This window comes from Strix uralensis, chromosome 4, assembly GCF_047716275.1.
Source record: "Strix uralensis isolate ZFMK-TIS-50842 chromosome 4, bStrUra1, whole genome shotgun sequence".
Taxonomy (NCBI): Eukaryota; Metazoa; Chordata; class Aves; order Strigiformes; family Strigidae; genus Strix; species Strix uralensis.
Window position 1 is genome coordinate 122,473,266 of NC_133975.1, and position 19,401 is coordinate 122,492,666.

Here is a 19,401-nt window from a genome sequence, read left to right on the forward strand (position 1 = left end):
GTGCTGCTTCAGCCACTGAAGAAGGTCATGCCTACTTGTCCCGCAAGGACTAAGTTAGGAACAGGGAAAACAGGTTTTGTCATTTGCTGCCAGATTTGCTTTTATGGTTCCAAGTTTTTCTGCATCAGGGTATTAATTGCAAATGCCAGCCTTTCGAGAGCTTCTTGTAATCTGTTTCACAGTGGTTTTGTGTCAAACCTGCTTCCCTTTCCCCTTCCTTGAGTGTGTTTATTGCATTCGTCTTTATTTCTGAGGCCTGAGGGAATTGCACAAGTGGTGTGTATATGGCATAAATTTGCCAGTGATGTTTTTGTTGTGTGGGGCTGCTGCACAGAGGCTGCTCCTCCTTGCTCCCCAGGTGCAGCCCTGCCTCCATCCAGGAGCGTGCACACCTTGGGAGGTCAATGCAGTCTTCTCCCAGTAAATCCACACATGGATGCTGCACACCATCAAATCTCACAGCTGATTCAGCAGGAGAGCAGTTGGACTGAAGTAGTCTAAGGAGGTAGTATCTCCACAGAAGCTCACTGGATGTATTTTTTCTCTGGCTCCTACACATCTCCTTACTTGGTGCTCTGTCACTAAACCAAGTTGTGAGATCACAAGTTTTAGCCCAAAGGGATAAAATCATTAAAGCTAGCCTTGAAGAGAGAGTGGCACAGAAAATGACTTATTCCCTTTTTCCTTCTGTTAGTGATAACAATTTAAAAAAAAATATATATTTTTGCATCTGAAATACTAGTTCTGCCACTGGCTAGCCAGTGAGAAGATAAAATCCCAGGATTTGAGGGACTGAATGCTGAAATCATGAAGGGGAATTCTGATGAAAAACCTTGGGACTTAATCATTAATCTCCGAAATAAGAAAGCATTTGCTGGAGAGCAGGAGCGCTTCTTTCCTCAGCTTGCTCCTCATTAGAGGAAGGCTCCTTGATGATTAAGACACTGTCTTTGCTGGGCCACTTTTAAGTCTGTCACTGGTTCTTGTGGCACCCTGGGCAAGGCATGCAAGAATAGTGGGAATTCACTGCCTGGTATGACCTAAGGGAGGTATGTTTCTCTACCATGTTACAGGAGTCATGTCCTGATGTGGCATGCCTCAATCTTGGCAAAATAGAGCTCTCATTGCATATCCAGCAGGTCTTTGGGGAACATCAAACTTCATGTTTAGACAAAATCTGAGTGTTCTTCAAGTTTCCTTTCATGAAATCTTTAGCATGTTTTCTATCAATCGAAAGGGTGTAATAGCCAAAAATTATGTAGCCTCTTAATATCACCTTTAGGAGGAACTTTACCTCCATTAAATTTTTGGTGTTCCAAGCTAATTAAATTATTAAGTAGCTTTAGTCATCCTTAAAACATCCTTTGGGTTTCAGGTATAAATTCCCCTTTCTTTGGGGGAAGATTTGTGCATCAGGGACACTGGAAGGAGCCCATGATTTGCATTTGATTGCTCAGAAATTACTTTACTGGAGACAACCTCTGTGCAGGAGCTGAGTCTTGGCTCTGCACCTCAGCTCAACCCAAGAAGAGGGAGCGAAGGAAAGGTGTGGGACCACTGCTTAGTCTGTGAGAGCCCTAGAGAGATGCTAGCCTGCATTAGAGCCCCCATCTTGCTGATGCATGGTAAAGCTGTCCAGCTGATGGAGGAAGATTTGATGGGGCTGGGGTGAAGTCTGAGAAGCAGAGGTACAAGATCCCATGTTCTTCATTTCTGTTCTCTGAGACTCTCACACAGTGAAATCCTTTGTATTCAGAGGTAAAGAGCAGTCCTATGGCCAGAACACATAATGCTTTCTCTGTATTGTGCTATTAAAACAATTCTTAATGCTGTTGCTTCTGAAGCAAGTCTCCCTTGTACACACAAAATCCAGATCACTCAGGGAGATATGGCAGCCCTAAATCCCAGAGAGATGGACAGACAGGTCTTTCTGAAGTGCTCCCTCAAAGTGAAATAAATAAGGACAATACAGCATTGAAAACCACCTACAGCTTCAGAAAATAGATACCCGTATTCTATTTGGTAAAATACTACAGATAAGCATTACAAAGTATAGCACAGCCAGCCTAATTATATTACCTTCCAATTCTAGTCTGATCTATTTCACTAATATTGATTTCACTTTGTATCCCATTTGAGCTTACAATGGCAACTGAATTAAGCCAGTGTACTTAATTTTGATGTCTATCTGTGCAGAGAAAGAAGAATATATGCCTGGTGGAGATCATTACAGGGGACAAATCCTCCTGTAGATTTTTCTTGTGCTATGGTGCAGCATTAGTCAACCAATGTATGTGTCTATGCAATTTAGTAAAAGAAAAATCAGAGATGATTCACAATAAAAAAAAAAATCTCAAAACAGCCTATTGAAGAGCTCATTAATTTTACAGCAACATCCATATATTGATTTCACACTCTGTAGGTAGAATTTTGATAAAGATGACATTTTGAAATTGGGCAGAAATTGCACTTTGTTTCTTAGGATTATCTATTACTATTATGATTTTTTTAAAACACCATGTACATAGGTATAATCCATAAGCATCGACTGTAATTTGTTTAACAATCTTGTCTCCTGACAGCAGTGTTCACTATGTCCTAAGCAGAACAGAATAATGAGAAGTCGATCAGGTAGACATAGAGAAAAATGTATGTCTAGTGGGAAGTTTAAAAAGGAGCTGATTTTATTGAAACAGAAAAAAAATAACTTATACTTACCAGTTGAACTTGGAATATTAAATATCATGGAACTGAAAATCCTTTAGTATTAGAGAAAGGAAAAAAACTTTGAAGAGTAAATTCACGGAGAAGAGCAGTTTGACAGCTCAAACTCAGGCCAAATTTAAACAAAGTGCTTCAGGTACAAGAAAAAAGGAGGAGAATAAAAATGCTTAGTTTCAACGTTTTTAGAAGGAAACATTTTGAATTTGTTTTGAAGGTGTGCTTATATAGAATTCTTCAGGACTAAGAAGTCAAATTTGGGGCTACATAAAATTTTTGGAAATAATCCAGGAGGAAAAAATATGGCTTAAGGTCACCTTGAAGCATTGGGTTTTTTCCTTTAAGTTCTTGTGCTGAACAAAAATCCATTATTCACACAGTGGCAGTCAGACTTTCAACTGATTGGATATTTATGGGCAACAAGAACATCCAGTGTTTTAACCCTCGGGCTCCAGGACACCTTCTGTAACTTCTAGTCATGGAGCTGTTAAAGGTAGTTACTCCTGGGAGTGGAGCACGTGATTTCTGACTGAAGCTTTGAATCGTGGTCTGAGGTAGAGACTAGATTTTGTACAATAAAGCAGGGGCTGCAGCTCAGTCACACAATTCTGGTTTTCACAGGAATGTTAGACGCTGGTCTAGAGCCCTAGACATGACTTTGCTGCAGGTAAACTGTGAAGGATGGTAATGAAGGCAGGATTCTGACAGGCACAAACTGCACCCCCTTGCAGCCAGATCAGTGCTATATAGGCATTATTTGTCATCTGAAAATACAGAGGCATTGCACCTTTTACTTATGCAGACCCAGGTCTGTTAGTGCAGTGCTGAACTGAAAGAATCCACCACAATGTTTAGAATTTACATATTCATGAAACTTAATTAACTAGTCACAGGGCAACTAGAGAACAAGTATACACAGCATTTGTACAGTCTTTTTTTTTATTGTTTGAATGGAATGAATGGCAACAACCCAAGGCTTCATATTTCACACTTGCCTTTTTATAAAGTAATAAAATTTTCTGCATTGTAATACAGGTGGGTGACTAATTGATATGAATGTTTGAGGGATGGGCAGCCGACCTAGAGACCACCCAGAGTTGTTCGCGTTTGCCTCTACTGTTGACAGCCATAGCTATGACTAATTAGGGTTACTGTCAAATGCTCAGCTTTTGTAGCATAGGTGGAGCTATGAACATCTGTATACATACACTATACATGTTGCAACCTCAGTTCTATAGCTTTAATCCCAGTCTATTTTTTTTTTTTTTTTTTTTTTAAGACAGATCAGGAGCACTTTGGATACCACTGACCTCATTATGAATTGAGTTTGTCCTTCAGTCTTGATGGATTTTATTCTTTACGTCTCACAGGCTGTGCATACACAGCTTTTTTGATAGGGACCTTATTCTTTTGTGTTAAATTTATGTCTAACATTCAGAAAATGGCCCTACTGCAACAGAGATGATGATTGCTTTTTACCAATTAAAATATACCCTGACATGGCGTATTAGGCCAGCTATTTATGTTAGCATTCTAAAAGTATCTGTCAGTCAATGCAAATTGTATGACTGGAAAAGGCAGGAGTTGAATAAACTGGTATGTGAATTCAGGCAATTAATTTTCAATTTTTCAGAGAGAAAATAAGCAGGAAGTCTTTGATCTTTGTTGTTTTCCAAGAGGGAGACCCCAAGCAGTGTGCACTCATTTATTTTATGGTATCCTTAGCCTCTGAAACTATTAACTTGTGCAAATTAAACAATTCATCTGGATTTCCTGAAAAATCTCTACATTAAAGTGTTTTCTTCCCCTGCTCATCGAGTTCCTTAATTTCCTAATTTCACACTGCTTGTCCTTCTCTGAAAGTCCTCCTCCTCATGCAACAACTGCCCTGGGTTCTTTACTGCCTTTGAGCGGTGGACTCCGATGTGCGCTGCTGGTCCTCCTGCACAGTTGTTGCTTGGGATGTTGAGTGGTACCTCGGGTGATGAATATGTAAGATGAGACACACAGCCTTGCTGTCTGGAGCTGTCAGCTTTCTCCCTGACAGGTTTCCTATGTGGTGGTCTCGAGCTAATTTAGGCCAGTCAAGGATTACCATTTCTGTTCACCCCAACAAGTGATTCAAGGCTGTTATTTAGGAATTTCTGAGCACAGCGATTATATTTGGAGAGGAGCAAGTGCCTCTGCATTCTTGCCCTTTCTTATCATTACCATGACACATAGAGACAGACACACACAATATGTTGTCCTAGAATTCACGCTGTTCCAAAGACTCTCATGTCACTTTGAAACCTGAATCCTTCACATGACATCTGGTATACAATAAACACTTCAAAATTGTTGAGAGATGGCAGTGACAAACCACATTTATTATAATTTTTTTAGGTTTACGGAAGAGGGCAAAGCTTGATATCTAAGTTTTCATGTGAACCAATGCTCCTGGTTTCATGTTCTCAAATGCCTTACCACGGTCAGTAGGATACAACTTTTAGCTCAAAGCACTGGGAGAGTCCCTATTCCTTTTTTTCCTGTTTTTAAAGGCCTCTTCAGAGAAGCAAGATGCAAACATGGAAGACGATCCAACTTTGCCTTCTGGCTCAGTGTCACCCACCAGCACTTTTTCTTTTAGGGGAGAATATACACTGAGTCTACATGTTAGCTGAGCTTCCATGTATCACAGACTCCCCTTCTTCCCATTGCTGGATCTCAGACTATTTCTTCTTTGTGCACAGACACAACACTCTGTGGGCTTGCTGCCAGAAGTAGCTTTGCTTCTTTTTACATATATTTGTTCAAGAAGACATAAGTTTTGGAAATAAATTTCTACTGTGTTATTTTAGCCTGTGGCTTCTAGGCATAGGATGAGTTTCAAATGCTTGTTTTCCCATGTTTCTTTTAATAGTATATTTAATGAAAAAGAATATCTTTATGATAGTCACTATGAGTAAACACAGACAGTGTGATGGGTTTAATGTAATATAAAGCTAAACTAGAGTGTGTGATTAGCAGGTAACATAGTCAAAGTATTTTAAATGATGGTGTATTTATCCAAGATGGCAATCTTATTTTGTGGTACTGTATTGCAATACACATTTTAAAACTGACAATCTGTATCCTCGGGACTGCTTTCACTGGAAGTGCTTCTTGCATGGACCTGTGAGAGACTCAGCTCAGCTTCAAAGAGAATTTGCTGCAGGTTTCAGTGCTGGGTGGTAAGTTGGTGTTAAAGGTAAAGACCTGGGAAAATACACATAGGTTCTTGTGTACCATCCTATAAATGCAAAAGAAGATAAATATAAACAAGGCTTAGTTAATGACCTGCCAAACAGTGCCATCAACATGAGAGAATTTGTGCTATGAGAGAAAAATGTGTAGCACTTTGCTGGCTGAGTACCAGAGACACACACACATGCCACTGAGCTCCCAAAGCAGGTGAAAAGACCTGAGTACTTGTTAGCATTACAGGATTTTAATCAATAAAAAAACCCAAAACAAAACAAAAAAAGCCGAGTAGGCTAGAAAGTAGCATCTACCTTCACTGTTAAAGAAATCTAACCACTAGGTTTCAGTCCGTTAGAAGAGGAGGAGAGGGGAAGGACCTTGCTCCCTAAATTTATTCACTCTACAGCTTGGTTCAAGAAGGAGACTTCCTTAAAAGAGCAATTGCTTAAATGGGAGATCTGCATATTCCAATTCATTCATTACATGATCACTGTTTTAAAAACAAGTTTATGTCTGTTTTATGCTTAAAACTTTTGTTTTTGTTGCCATTACAGGCATTCCAGCTTTTTTACTTCTCTGCACAAGCCTTCTTGTGTTTATAGCCTGCAGAACCCCATTGAAAAGAGAAAACAATCACAAAAATAACTCTGGGAGAATAATTCCATAGTAAATTGTAATCTCTTATCAATTCTTTCAAAAAAGTATAGAGAACAAATGCAAAAGCAGAGTCAGAATGGGAATTTACCCACATACTAGATTCATATTTTGTTAATGGAAGTTTTTTCTTGGATCAGTTAGCTTATGTGTTCCTCCACCAACAAAGTCCTGACTTGTTTTTTTGATAAATGGCAGGGATATTGCTGAAATCATTTTCTGTTATCACCATTTCATGAGGTGATAATTTTTTTTAGCCTTGATGATTAATAGCAGATGATTTATCATATTTATATGGGTGGCACAGGAGAACAGACACCCTAATAGAGTTTTGTCCTTGTTACAGTGGCTACTGTAGAATTATGCAGTGAGAGCCCCCCCCCCCCCCCCCCCCCTTGAATTCTGAGTAGACGAATCAGACAAAGGATATGATAAAAATATCATTAACCTCATTTTACATTCAGGGACCTGTGTCAAAGAGGAAAGAAATGATTTCCCTAAGGTCTGTGGCAGAGGTGTGAACTGAAATCAAAGATCCCAAGCCCTTGTCTCCATTTATTACTTATTTGTATTGCAGCAAATAGTCTTCTGTCTCTGAGATCAAGGACCTTCTCTGCTTGATGAACTGCATGCTTGTACATTAAAAAATCTTACCAGGTCCTGTCCAGAGACCCTGTGGGTCCAAGTACAGAAAAGTGTCTTCACCACAAGGGCGTTACCTTTTATTTGACTGTCTTGTCAGGCATGCCTTGGGAGATGCTGCCATCGCAGTTTTATAATAAAGATGTGTGCACTCTCCTAATAAGAGGGGACTTTTTTATCTTGTTTATTAGAGCAAATGACACAATATGATCTCCTATAGTGTGAGAAAACCTTCATTCACAAGTTAATGGCTTATGCACATAAAGGCACCTGCTTCTCTCTAATGGCAAAAGGAAAGGTATACCCTGAAAAAAGAGGAAGCCAGGGTTTTCTGGGAATTAACTTCTCTTTTGAACACTGCATGTTCCATTGAAATAGACAGGAACTGGGAAGATATTCAACATTCAGTGATAGTGTTGCATTAGAGTCACTTGCTTGGGAATCCCTTTACTATTTACAAAAGGTAACGTGCTTCCATACATAGGTATGCAAATTTGAAAAAATTGTGGTTATTCTATAATTAGTTTTCTTCCTCAGGCAATTAGATAATTTCCTTGATATTTATATAGCACTTCTCGTTCATTATCTTGGTTTTAAAGAGAATGGACTCCCTAGGATTGGCCATTGGTCAGATAGACCCAACAAACATTCAAGGTCAAGAGTATATTACATTAAGAATAGTCCTGGTTGGATAGAAACATGCGTTCCTCATTAAGGCAGCCATCATAGCAAATGAAATTATAGTCCTATAAATCTGATTGTGTCTGTGCTAGAGTGAGGTAGTGTCTCACTGTTCAATTTCCCAATGTACAAACTGCCATACGCTGCAGGAATTCAGGAACTTTTTCTGTCGCAGAGAGAAAGAAAGAGCCTAGGGCAGTAGATGTGACACTGAATGAGAAAACTGTGAATATGTTGAAGGATGACAGAGGAATTTCTTTTGGCGACAAATCTACTTTTCTAGCCCATTTCTTTAAAAGAAATTGAACAGGGAGCGTCTGCCACCTTTTGCTGTCTATCAGCTTGAGTGTAACATTAATTTAGGAGAAGTCATCTCAGAAGCAGGTTTGGCTAGGAAAGGAAATGAAAGACTAGATCCTCTGAAAAATACCTCTTTATCTGCCCATGGTATCTGAGCAGTTAAAGAATTTCAGTGATGTTTCATCATCTCTCTCCCTTTGTTAATACATTTTCCAGAGAGACAATAAGAAGGATAGTTTAGAAAGATAAATACAATTGATGATGTAATGAAAAAAATCAGGAAACAATTATAAAACCTTTTTTATGAAATGTTTTATGAGACTGTATTTGCATCTGGGGAATATTAGAGTAAATATTGTGCAGGGAAATTAGTTTTAATTTCATGCTAACGGAAAAATCAATTTGGTTCTAATTAGGTTATGATTTTTAAAATACAATCAGGCAGTCATTTCAGTGTTTTGATTAGATTGTCCTATCATTTGTTTGGGTTTTGATAAATACTACTTCAGAAAATGCCTTTCAACACAAAAGCCTATCTGCAGCAGAACTGGTTTGATTTGGGAGAGTTATTCTAAAAGCAGGAGTGTAAAAATGCTCTAAGTGGGTCATTGGCTGCAAGCAATTTGAATGTAGTGAGTAGAGTTATAGTGCCTTTGCTTATGGTACAGTGTAATGCAGGTGTGGAGGGGGTGAGTGAGAATTGTTATTGCTTCTTTAATTTCTATCTGTTCAATAAGGTCTTACAACTTCTCTGGCAGAAACAAAAAAAAAAAATCACTATATTAATTAATACTTGTAGGGAAATGAGCTGAGGGCATTATTGCTTCCTGCACTTGCATACTTAAGTGTTTCTTAAGTGTCACAACATGCAAACTGGTAAGGCTTTCCACAACTTTTTGTATAAAATATACCCTGAGAGAACCAGAAAGTAAATCACAGCAGCATATTAAGACTGTGATCTTCAAGCTGCGTTTGAAAATCTCAGCCAAGATCATTATGTGAAGCTATCTCAAAACATAAAATTGACAAATACATGAAAAGTATGTGAGTGTGTGTGCAGTCTATACTTCATAAAATACAGTCTATACAATGTGAAATGTACTTAATAGAACATTACAACCTGTTTAAACTGCAATTTATTAAAAAATGGCTTAATGAAAAAGGGCTGGGTACCATTGTCACCATTACATTCCTGCATCATTTTCTTCTTGTGTCTTTGGTTTTTATTTGAACAAATAGGCATTGTTGTTCTCTGAATGGCACTGGGTTTGTTTTGGCAGCTCAGTTCCACAGCTTGGCCTGTGTGGTGATCCATACTGGGAGATGAAGTGTTGGTACTTTTCACTTCTCTGTATTCTCAGTATACATACTCCATCTTTTTCGTGTGTTTTTCTGTCTTTTTGAGTGACAAGCGCCTTTACTGAACAGTATATTATAATCAAAATGTCTTGTGCAAGAGCTAAAACTGCAAATACTGGCATTAAAAATTAATATGGTTGTCAATCAGATGTCCACTTTTGCATGTGGTATTGCTTGAGGTAAAGTATGGCATTACTCTTAAGAGATATGTGATTTAGATTATTTCTTGGGATATGACCAGACTTTTTTCTAGACTAGTTGTAAGGAACATTATATGGAGTTGATAAAAGAAAAAAGGGAAAAAACCCCAAAAGGACATGTACCCTTATATCATCAATAAATAATATAAATTATTTTTTAAAATCATTATAAAGAAAAAGAGAAATGGGGAAAGTTCCTTAGGAAATCTCTTGGTAAGAAATCTATGCAAATTTCAATGTAAAAATTAGAAATCATATTTATTTGTACAATAAACTATCTCCTGAAGCTTATTCTGAGGGATTTTTTTCCCTGGCTATTTGAATTTTTTTAAAGCTGTTTACGATGTGTTTTTCACATTACATGGTTTATACTTGGACAGTGATGGGAATGGGTGCTTACTAATATATTCAAGTTGTATCATATGCACAGAATTTTTAATTGTACTTCCTGCAACTTCTGGATTAATGGGCATAAATTCATCATGGGTTATTAATAAGATTATTAAAATCATAGTAGTTAAATCCTTCTGAGACTTGAAGTTTGCAGACTTAGGCAGATCAGAATTTGTAGCCCCATTTCAGATTGCTTGGAGGGCTTCCAAACAGGGTGGTAAATTAATTAATAATGGCACACCAAGCCAATGCACTAAAAATGTGTGTTAGACAACAGTTGAGAAAATGTTTTTTGGACATATTTCTAAACCTATATAGGCACTAATGGGAATTTCAAAAGTCCCATCCCTCTGGAATTGGTAATAAGACAATGTTGTCTGGGAGAACTTTCTGTCTTAGTCTCCATTCTACAGTCAATAGAGAAAAAGAAATGCTTCTTGGAGACCTTTCTGAAAAGAAACCAAATCACAGTCTGCAAGAGTCTTCCTTGGCTTGAATTAGTATTTTTGAATATCTGCCTTGAGGTCTAATTTCTCTGGTAACAAAAGGGAATTCTGACTTCAGTATGAATTAGGAACCACTTTAGCTCTTCAATCTCCTAAAAGGTTGCAATGAGTGTGGTGGAGTATGCCTTTCAATAGAGGAAGCCTAAGGTGAAGGCCTGATTGTGAAACTGCTTTATAATACATGACCTCCTGTTAAAATGCTGTATGTTTCATGATCAGCATTGTAGTCACGCAACAAAATACAGAAGAGTGCAATTATTTGACTCCCTTGCAGGAAAAGCTATCTTTTATCCTAACTGTGGCTATGTGGTCTTTGTCTCATCTCAATTGTTAAGAAAAAAATGAACTTGAACAAACATTTTGTATTCCAGTCCCATTTTCAAAGTAAAAATAGATATAGATTTAGTCTTTTCACTTTTTAGAAAGAGATGATGGTTTATAATATTTTTCATTAGCTAGGAAACCTGTTAATATTTGTGTGATTGACACATGTACTGGGTTGAATGGCAAAGATGAAATGTCTAACATGCTCAGTGTGGGAGAGATTATGCACGTGCGGGAGCAATTAGAGGTGTTTAATGTCATAAGGAGGTTTTTCAGCTGAGATTCAAGCTCCACTCATTTATCTGACAACAAATTCAGGGTCAAACCTGTTCGCAGCTTTCAGACTTGTGTCATGCTAGTACAAAACCTTGAGAAGCAACCCTTTTTTTCCAAGTCTGACTTAGTATTTGGGCTTTGCAAGCCGGTCCAAGGCAGAACATTCAGTGGTTAGATGCTTTGCTCTGGCTGACTTGTGCTTGACTTAGGGCTGGTGATAAGTGGGTTACATAGGCCTCAGACATCCCACATATGAAAATGGCCCTGGTATGAGTTAGGGTTTACTTCAGGTGGTTGTTTCAGAGCCCATATCTGAATTTTGCAGTGCTGTAGCACTATCTGATTAAACTATGGAAGAGTTATCTTAAGTCTTGATGAGAAAACGCATTGATCTGTGGGCTTGCTTACCCTTCTGCTCATGACTGCACACATTGCTGGGTATTTCAGGCAGTCTGAACATTTCTAGTGATGACTGAATTTTATGCTTTGAACACAGCATATCCTTCTCTCCGCTTTTGCTGCTCAGAGATGAAGCATTACAAGTCTGTGGGGTCAATATGCTGCTGCCTTGGGATTTCTCTGCTGCAGGGTTTCTCACTTCCATTTTTGCCACTGAAAGCCTGAAAATGCTTGGGACTTGGAGGAAAACTGATCAGGAAAGACTTATTTTCTACTTTGTTAGAGTGGGGTTACAACTAGTGTTACTGTCTTTAAGGATCAAAAAGTTACAGAGGGTGTAAAATCATGAAGAAGCAAGAAAACTTCCTAGATAGGTTTCTGCAGGCCATTCTGTACCACTGATTTCCTCAATATTTTTGGCAAGAAAACAAAGTAAGAGTGCCATATAAGTCAAGGCACACCTGTATTCCTTCTTCCCTACAGACTCAGAGCTGTAGAAGAAAAGCTCCAGCATGCCAGATTGGCAGGGTGCTAGAAAGGATGCACCTAGGGGCACAGCAGCAGACGAGAGGGGAGGCAAAAGACCTCCTGAACTTGCTGAGCTTTGCTCTTTCCAAAATAAGCATAAATACTAGAATGTTTTTAGTTACAAAATATAATCCTTCTCTCCACACACTCAGGATTATTCTGTGTTGTTTAAATGATGCTACCAGCTTTAGATAAGATAAAGAATAAACTTTGTGATGTCCCAGCTGATTTACAGTAATTGAATTATTGAGATAAATCTGGCAAATGTTAATGTATCTGTAGCCTACCCCTTCCTTTCTATTCAATGTCACTAAAAAGAAATGGACATATTTTGAGGAAACTTGGCTTTGGACCTGGCCTGAATCAATAGAAGTATAAACTCAGGAATTAATTTTACTTCAGTTTCCCATCACCTAAATTTTGTCACTTCTTGATGCAATTCTATGGTGAGTAACAGAGGTGTGAATTGATTTTCATAGAGTGGCTTGGAGCATAATCTCATGTAAATGAGTGCATGCTTTGGCTGATGGAATTACTTTGCCTGGAGTTTTCACCTTTCCTCAGCCAGTGCCCTGCAGAGTTCTCTTTACAGGGTAAGAAAACATTCAGCACAAGAAAAGGCTGCTTTAAATGGAGTGACAGTACTTACAGCCAGGAGGATGCTGGGAACAAACAAAGAAAATTAGTTGAAAACAGAATATAGGGTTTACCAGAGTTATTATCTGTGTCATAGTGCCTGCATAGCAAGACCTGTGCTTAATTGATTTATACTTCTGAATGTCATGGTACCTGCATTAATCCCATATTGGATGTTGCTGCAAATCGCAAGGAAGTTTGAGCTGAGAAATGAATGTTGAAAGGGATTGCATGTTAAAAGTAAATGTTAAAAGCAGATGATATCCATAAGTCTCAGAGCATGGAACAGAAGATTCACAAGCCTTGCAGGAAGTTGCTTTATTATTCTAACCTATAATCCCTGCTGTGAGGAATGCTTCCTTTCAAGCCCACGTATGGGATGTTTCTCTGTGATAAGAGGAAACTTTAGCAGGTTGACTGTGAACATTTCCAAAGTACATTAAATAGCAGAGTCTTACATAAATTCAGGTGCAAATATAGCAGCATGCCTCCCAACCTCATTTCTAGAGTGTAAGGTTTCCATCTTTTGTTATCTCTCCATGTCTTTAAATTCTGTAACCTGTTGCTCAAATTGATGTTAATATGACATTTTGAAAACTGCAGTTTTCAGTGTTTTCAGCCTGAACCAAAGATTTAATGGAAAAAAAATCAGTGACCTGTTGAATCCTTAGGTCAAGCAAATTGTTACTTTGCTGGAATGCTGTTGAAGGACATCAGTTTTCTTCATGACAGTCTAGTCTGGATCCAGTGGAAGGTGCAATGAGTCTGATGAATATCAGTGGTGTGTGACCTATGAAATTACACGTGCACGTATGATCTGTCAAGCAGTGTTGTTTGCTATAGATTAGAAAAAAAAAGAAGCAAAAAGGCAAACTCTGTGTAATTCTGTAAACCAATCACACTAGGAATTCAAGTCTGTTTGAACCTGGTTCTTCCTTCTTAGAGGTCTTCTTTCCATCAGCTGTCAGTCTGCATTTTTTTTCTTCACTATTTCATGAGTGTAGAGGTGTATGTCTCTTGTGGTATCACCTGAGAGGTTCTAATCTCTTCAGGCAGAGGTTGGGTGTTCAGTTTCTGCTCTGCATCTCTGTCTCTATAAAAAAGAAATCGAAGGGCCTTGCATTGTTAATTAGACATTTTTCTGCTTTACGATGATGGTATATATACTTGCTTGCCATGATAAGCCATTTTATTCATGTGTAGCTAATGAAGGACGGTGTAAAGGAATCTATGTAGGTGCAGAAGTGTTGTGCAGTGTCACTGGAAGAGGAGGTTTCCCAATATACCAGGGAGAAGGGGACCAAGATGTCACCCCAGGCTATCTTTTCTTGGACACTCTAGTGATAAAAATTGTTCATTATAAAAATCTGAGATGGTTTTTCAGTTTCCGATTGAGGGAGGAAATATTTTACACAGCAAAAACAAATATATAAACTACGTTCACACCAATTCAATCGTGCTTTCTTTTAAAAAACCACAAACAGATAATTTTGCATAGCTAGTGTTTCACAGTAAGATTGCTCTTTAAATAGATTTTACAGGTTGCTTTTATAGCACAGTTCTGACAGCTGCAAGTCCATGTACAATGTTGTGTAAAGATTTACAATTTTATTTTTTCATGAAATGTGTACCTTTTTAAAATTCATTCCATCTCTAGCCATCATAGCTGTTGATGGCAAAGTGGAAAATATTCTTCTAGTGTAAAGACAAAGGGAAAAACGAGAAATCTGTTAATTCACTCTAAATTAAGATGTTTGTATTTTTTAGCCTTCTGTTGCCTGTAAAAACCTCTTATTAAATATATTGCAAGAGTCCTTTAAGGATCATTTGTCAATTTAAAAAAAGAATTTTAAAAACCAAACACTCATTACTAAATTATCTTTTATGAGAACAGAAGGATCTCTGGATGATAGGCATTTGTTCCAAAACAAAACAGTTATTTGTTCAGGCTATGGAAGTTATTAATTATTTACACCTATTTCTACCTCAGTTCTACCTCTAGTTAAAATTCATGGCCTAGGCACTCATCAAATATTGATTTTTACCAAAGTTGATGCTTTCCCTTTAACATTATTATAATGAGGGATAAAAATCAAATTGCCTTCACTGAAACTCAATCATTCTCACAAGCCATCTGCATTGATCTTTTTTCTAGGTTTTACCATAAATTATTCTATTCAATTAAGTAAACCCCACACATAATGACATTTTGTGAACTAAATAATTTATTGACTATTTTCAGCTAAACTTATCAGGCTCTGATGCAGTTATTTTCATAACATTAATAATAATATATATATAAACCCCCCCCTGTAACTTGAATGTGTGTCAGATTCTTTGTTTGGAAAGACGAATCACCTGGGAGGTAGAAATCGTCTCATTTACAAAAGAAACAAATTCTGTTGTTGTCATATATGGAGTGACTCAGTGCCTTCTCATTAGCAAAATGAGGGGGCTTGCATGCAATGCTTTCTGGTGATAAAATAATTGCAACATAATTTTCAGCTGAAAATGATGCTATTAGCAACAAGGATTGTAATTAAATTGGTAACAATTGGTCTGTTTTACAGTTGACTGATAAGATCTGATGAATACAGTAGCTCCTTGGTGGGGTTCAGGGTGTTTTCCTCTCTGCAGTTCGATGGTTGCGCTTCTGTCTGTGTGACACACATTTCTGTCACCTCCTGACAGTTCCTCTGGAAATCTGCCCATTTCTTAAATGAGTTTTCTATCACATTTGTAAAGTCATTCAGCTCCTGTAGACCGAGATTTTCAAGTGGAAAGGACAGTCTGAACTCTACTCCTTCAAGAAAGGAGAAGGATTGCTTCCCCCACATAAGTTTGTGTTTTGTGTGTGGTTGCTTTGGACAGTGACTGGGTCACAAAGTTTAGATACTGATCACAAAACAGGTTTTTTGAAATGCATGGACTTTAGGAGAACCTTGTCATAGATGTGAGGGCATATTTGGGTTACATTTAATCATACATGGAAAGTTTCCGTTGGGTGTATCTAAGGGAATGCCTGCTGTGTGGGGTACTTAGCAAACAGACTGGATGCAACCAAATTGTCTTTTGAAAACAGAACAAAACACACTTAGGCACTGTGGAGTATATATAGATCCACTTCTTCACTGAAGACTCCACTGAATGTAGAAGTGCTTGTAAATAAGTAGTGTCAATGCTGTGGCCTAGGAGAGTTTGGAATACGTGTTGTCACTTTGATATTAGCATGAATTGTGCACTATGAGTCCTTGTTTCCTTTGCAAATCACGGTGATCATTTTGAGAAGTAAGATTCTAACCAGCATGCTCTGCTAAGCTGAGAGAAATTCAATATAATGGCAATAGTATAGCTTAAAAGCTAGAAAAACCCTGAAAAAACCCCACCTGTGCAAAATAGCATGGAATTGTATACTTGCCTTAGAGAGCTTAGTAGTTTTGTTTTGTTTTATTTTATTTTATTTGGGGAAGATCAGTGGTTCCAAAACACAAATCAGACTGTGGAGAGGGAGTAAGCACCTGGAAAATTGTTTAGTTTTTAATTATTCTGGTGCCAGTATAAGAAAGGGCAATTGTTCTGCATTTCTTCTTTTAGCACAATCCATTTTATATGATGGAATAAGGAGTCAAGCATTTAATTCCATCTGGAAAGAGAGTTCCTGTTTATTTCTTTCACTGTTTTTCAGCCTCTTAAATACTAAATGCTTTGGTGTCATCATTTTGAAGGTTGCTACTGCTGTTCACACTGTCTCTTGCAAAGTCTGAGTAAATAATGAATCTGCAGGTAATAGTAAACTTAAAAGTTTAAATGCAAAAGCTTGTATTGATTTAATTCTCCATTAAATCAGGTCATCTTGTGGTTCAGTACCCATGTATTGAAACATGTAGCCCAAACACAAACTACCACTTTGCCTTGCCCAGTGCTTGGAGTTACTCTTGGAAGAAAATCAAGCTCACTGTTGATCTGCCTATGTACACTTACCTGTGCTATTTTCTTTATGTTTGGATACTGCTTAGAAATATAGAGCATTCAAATCTGCTGCCCTGACTACTTGTAAATTCAGACTTTTCCTGCTGTGTTTTGGAGGTGTACATGAAATTGGACCCTGATTGTTCTACTGATTTGAAACTGCTGAATGAGAATCCTGTTTTTAGTGTCCTGTGTTACTCTGTATCGTGCTTGCTGAGCAATAATGTCACACCTTTCACAATGAAAAAGATGAATACAATGCAGGATAGGTTCTCTCTCCCGCCTCCCACCTTATGCTTTTATCCGCGGGAGGTAAGTCAAAGGCTTTTAATTGAATCCTCCTCTGTCTTTTGTAGCATGGTGTGCTCTTTGTAGAGACTTGAGCTAAGGGAATTTAACCTAAACATGAACTGATCCATGAAATGAGCATCTAAGATTCTGCTGATGTCCAGTCCTTAATTAGTTGTGAAGTTAAGCAAACATCCAGTTGGATGGTTGTGGACAGGAACCTATACCATTTGGATCAATCCCTTGTTACTTTAACTTTTTTCACTCCATGGTGGTGGTGGTGGTTGGCCATACAGGTCATGCAGGGTTTTCTTCCTTGTGCTTCGACTTTATTAGCACTAGTGGGATTTTACGCTTTTTAGTTTTCATTCCACTTGCAATTCTTTTCTCTGAATTAATGGATATTTTGAATAAATCGTTGTGAGGTGGGGCAACGCATGCTGTAGGAAAAAAAAATCATTGTGCCAGCATATCTGAACATGTTTCATGCCTATTACTCATGTACCTTGTGAGGCCATTACACATGTAACTTAATGAGGATTTTTCTTTGAACCACAGAAGGCATATTTGCCTAACTCACATGCCCAAGTGCTATACAAAGAGAAAGCAACTCAAGCACACTAAGTTTTTCTTTACAGATATACTATCCATAAAACATATCATATTAGTGCTGCCAGTGTCACTCTGAAATGTTCTGTCTGTACAAATGTCCTCTGGTGTCAGGAAAAATTATCAGCAAAGAAACTGTTGTCATTGCTGCCTGTATTCTAGCTAATATGAAGTGTGTTATAGCTAACACTGAACAAGATGAATTCATGCTGGGACATATTGTGAAATGTTAATTATACGAAAAACCACCATTGGATTGGCTCCCACTGCTCCTGATTCATGATAAGGAAAGTCCTAAAGGGAAAGGAACAAAAATATCAACTGTATTCTCCTTTTGCAATTTTTCTGGGGAATAACTGCAAAAGTAATGTAGTGTTGAATTTTTCTATATATTGATACTTACTCATCTCACCTACCTGGCAAGATGAAGACATCACCAAAGGATGTCTTATTCCCTCTGTCTTAGGCTTTGCCTATACTGTCTTATGTGGAAGCATTTCCCAAGTCCTGAGGCACCTCAGTGACATCTTGACCCACACTGGGGTAGGACCTGAGAAAGCGCCAGCCCTTTCCTGGTTCCACCTAAGGAATGGCAAAGACATGTATCTGGAAGGAGCCTTTGTGTGCTCTGAGCAGACACAGATCTGAGTGGATAGAGGGGTGAAGAACCAGTGTGCAAGAAATCAAAACCTTACACTTATTTCAGGATGAGAGGAATAGGAATAGACTCTCATCTCTTAGAGAGGCAACTGCCTTTCAGGTGTCTAAACTGGAACAGATGAGCTCATCCTTTCCAGGTGAATCTTGTTTTGTAGTGCAGAGTGACTGAAGAGAGGACAGAAAATGATTTGCAATGTGCCAGGTGATCAGGATAAGTGTAGCTCTGCCCCTTCTTTTGTCAAGACATGGGGAGTTGCTGGAGAGGATCTTCTTTTTCACCTAACTGGGGTACACTCTTGGGGCCATGGATAGTCAATTCAAGTGCTTCTGGCACTGTCCTCTTTCCAGCCTAACTTTGGGAGTACTTGAAACCAGTCTGGGAAGAGACACTGCCGAGGTGTGAACAGCTGTGATGTGAAAAGGCTTCAGCTTTGCTAATTGCGCAGGTTTGAATTTGCATATGTGATGACACACCAAAGCCTGTGTGGCTGGGTCATTTTTATCTTCTCACAGATCACGCACTGATATGACTGATATCCTGCAAGCCACATGCTTGGATTTCACCAACCAGTGTTTAGATTTAGCTGACTCTGTTGTTACTGTAAAGACTAGAACTGAGTGGGAAATGACAAACAGACCCTGTGAACTTGTAGCTACTGGAAACACAGTTGATTATTAGAGAACAGCAGCTAATTCTGTAAATAACATAGTGTAGCTGGTTTTGATTTGCTCTGTCTTTAGTCACTCATTTTAGTTTGAAGTAGTGTGGATAAAGTCAAAATCCATAGGCTCATTGGCACTAACCCTAGTAAGTTACTGGTTCACATTCCCTGGAGAAGATGAACTCTGATACAACTCATTGTCTTGATTTTCAAGTGGGAGGAGTCTGGTGAAAGTCTAGCCATCAGCTGAGAAGTCCTACCTACTAAATTGCGTCTTGGGCTTTAGTAGCCAAAGAAGTGGCTTGTTAGCTTTTGATTTTAGAAGTCATACCCACGTTCTGCTTGGATTTACTTTTAATTTTACTGTATACA